Source organism: Rattus rattus, chromosome 2 (genome assembly GCF_011064425.1).
Source record: "Rattus rattus isolate New Zealand chromosome 2, Rrattus_CSIRO_v1, whole genome shotgun sequence".
Lineage (NCBI taxonomy): Eukaryota > Metazoa > Chordata > Mammalia > Rodentia > Muridae > Rattus > Rattus rattus.
The window spans coordinates 74739229-74742726 of NC_046155.1; positions in this window are offsets into that span (position 1 = coordinate 74739229).

Consider the following 3498-nt stretch of genomic DNA (forward strand, 5'->3'; position numbering starts at 1 on the left):
TTTTTTTTTTTTTTTTTTTTTTTTTTTTTTTTTTTTGGAGCTGGGGACCCGAACCCAGGGCCTTGCGCTTTATAGGCAAGCGCTCTGAGCTAAATCCCCAACCCGGTCCTAACATTTTTTTTTTTAAATGTTTTTTTTTTTTTTTTTTTTTTTTTTTCAGAGCTGGGGACCTAACCCAACCTTGTACTTGCTAGGGCGCTCTACCACTGAGCTAAATCCCAACCCCGGTCCTAACATTCTTAAGAAGGAAAAATGTTCTCTCACTCAAGTTTGTTACTTTCTCTAAGGTTCTTGGTGAGTAATAAACTCAGGGTCAGTGAGATCATTGAAAAATAAATCAGAGGTGATGGTGCATGGTGTGTGCTTTTAATTCCAGCACTCAAGAGGTAGAGGCAGGAGGATTCTGTGAGTTCCAGGACAGCCAGGGTTACATAGGGAGACCCGTCTCAAAATAAATAAACAAACAAAGAAACAAAAACAAAGTTCGGTATCTTGGGGAACCGAGCACTTGGGATGACCTTGATTTACCATTTGACAAGTTGCGTCTGGGGTCAGATCATTTGTAGTTTAATGGTCTCCATCTGAGTGTTAACAAACTGGGCCAAAACACGTCAGAATGTGCATTTTGAATGATAGGCCTAGGAAGATCAGAGGAAAATGAAGCAGAAACTCAAGGATTCTTTGGGAAGTCAATTATGTGGAATGGTGTTTTGTGGAGGAACATTTAGCTGGAGTGGACACAGGTAAAAAGCCAAGACAGACTCATGAAGGGACGTTGAACTGAAGCAGACACAGGAGAGGATGTTCTGCTAAAGCAAGCACGTGAAGGGACGCGTGACGAAGGATTCTTTGCTAATGACACACATGTATTGGTCTGCCTTACACTGCGTAGTTGAGCTGCATTTGTGGGGACTCCATAGAGAGAGAGGCACCAAAGGCTTCTGGTGATGTGGCTTCTTGCCCATTCTGAGGACTGGGCTGATTGTCAGAGTGATGTCAGCTGACATAGACAAACGAGCTGAGGCAAGACCCACAGAGAACACGTGTTGTTTGGAGGGAGGCCGAGCTTGACTGACTTCTAGAGCTAGCTGGTCACACTTGTGGGCCTTTGCTGATCTTCACTTCCCTGAGGGAGGCGTGGCTGAGAACTTCTGGCACTCCTGCTGGTCCCTCCTGCTGACCTGTGCCAAGGCTGGGGCCTGGCTGCCTCTGCTAAGTTGTGTCACCGCCATTGCTACTCTGTCTGCTGAACTGCTGGTATGTTTGTGAGGTGTTTCTGAGTAGAGGGGGCAAGCTGTCACTGCTGACCTGTGAACGGAACTGCTGATTTCCAGACAACACAGATGGGGGTTGCTCCAAAGAATCTTTCTAAACAGGTCCACTTCCCCCATATCCTTTCTTTTCCACCACTTCTGGTGGGTGGTGGGCTAAAAGGTAGGTTAAAGTGTTTAAGAACCACCATTAAAAGTAGGCCTTGAAAAAAATTAAAGTTGCAGGAAAAGGCCCTGTCAGAGACTGGCCAAGCTCGCAGTTCCAGTAGCTGCTCATAGACTACGGGGAGCTGTCGAGGGCCTCTTTTGATTATGGTTTCTCTTAGGGAAGCATAGTCATTCTAGAACAGCGTGTGTTTGTGAATATGCATCTTCAAATGTTTGTGTGATGTAGAACTATGCCGTCTGTCCCCTGTAAAAATCTACTCAATACCTTCAGGGGAAAACAAAAATAAAAACCCTCTGTGATTATAGTGCATCCCAGCTATGGCTGTCGCCTAAAGAGGAGCCACTAGCAGAAGATTTCACTAACTTATGTCCCCCTTGGTGGTGTATGAATCACACACACACACACACACACACACACACACAGAGGCATCCTTACATCTATCTCAGGTCCAGCCCTGAGTTGTACTATATATATACATATATATATATATATATATATATATTTATATACACATATATATTTATACACACACACACACACACACACACACATATATATATATATATATATATATATATATATATATATATATTCTCTATGTAGCCTTGACTTTCCTGGAACTCCCTCTGTAGACCAGGGCAGCCTAGAATTCAATAGAATTCAAAGATCTACCTGCTTCTGCCCCCCACCACCCCCCCCCGCCCCCCGCCCCCAGCTGGGGACCGAACCAGGGCCTTGCGCTTCCTAGGAAAGCGCTCTACCACTGAGCTAAATCCCCAACCCCCTGCTTCTGCCTCTTGAGTGCTGGGATTAATTGTGCACCCCCACGGCCCTGTGACTTTAAACAGTTTAAACAGAGACAGGAGACTGCGATTCTGAGCACTTGGGCAGATGGAAGACTTATACAGCAAAAATATTGCCGGGATTATTCTTCCCCTGGCTGTCCTGGAACTAGAATTGCAGACCAGACTGGGCCTTGAACACAGATCCCACCTCTGCCTTCAAGTGCTGGGATTAAAGGCGTGTGCCACCGTGCCTGACTCTGGGATTGTTTACACCTGAGCTGTTCTTTTTGAGTGGTTGCTACCCAGGTCCATTCCGCCTACCTGGCAACATTATGCTTTTCCTGGTAGGAGGGCATGGGACTTAAAGATAGACCAGGACTTAACGGTGACTGTGGCTCTGTGCTGCCCCTGTGAGCTGCCCCCTAGAACAGTGTTCTTTGAAACTGGGATGGGGCTGATGGCTGGTTTTAAATCAGGGTTGTCTTGTGTTATGGGAATGGAACCTAACTGGAGATAAAGGTCTGTGAACAAACTTTATCTCAACTTTTCCCAGCAGTCCTAAGCTGCAGCTATCAGACAAAGTGTTCATTCCTACAGTTTTCTAACACGCTTGCTCAGTGTACGGTTCCTCTCCAGTTGTATCGGAGACAGAGCTCCTTTAGTTAAATTCTACTTCGTGTACCGTGATATTTCCTGTCACCTTTCCCCTGGATAAGAGGTTGTGGGCAAGGCCATCTCGGAGAGGGTGACATTTGAGTCACCCGTGAGAGGAGGGTCTGTCTGGACATCAGTGCATAGGCTGTACAAAGCCTTGTGCACTTCCCCAGGAACAAAGTGGAGGTCTGTGGTGGTTACTGTTTGTTGTCAGCTCCCTAGGATCTGGAGTCACCTAGGAAACAAGCCTCTAGGCACACAAGAGAGTTATCCAGGTTAGGCAGACTGCTGGCCTTGCCTGTTGGTTTACCCGAAGTAGGGTAGGTGAGCAAAGTGATCAGAACCCTAAGAGAGGGGGACAGCATACACTGTGTGGGTGACTGCAGGTGCAGAATGACCTGCTACAGTGGGGACTCCCCTGCCACAGTGGATTGTGTCATGACCTGAGAGCCAAATTAACCCGTTATCCCTCAGCTTGCTTTTGTCAGGCCATTAAAACAAAACAAAAACCAAAATGAGAAAACCAGGCGTGCACATGCCTTTAAGCCCAGCATTAAAGGATGGAGTTGTGTCGAGTCTTAGACAAAAAGAGGGATGAAGTTAGGTGACCGGCTGCAGT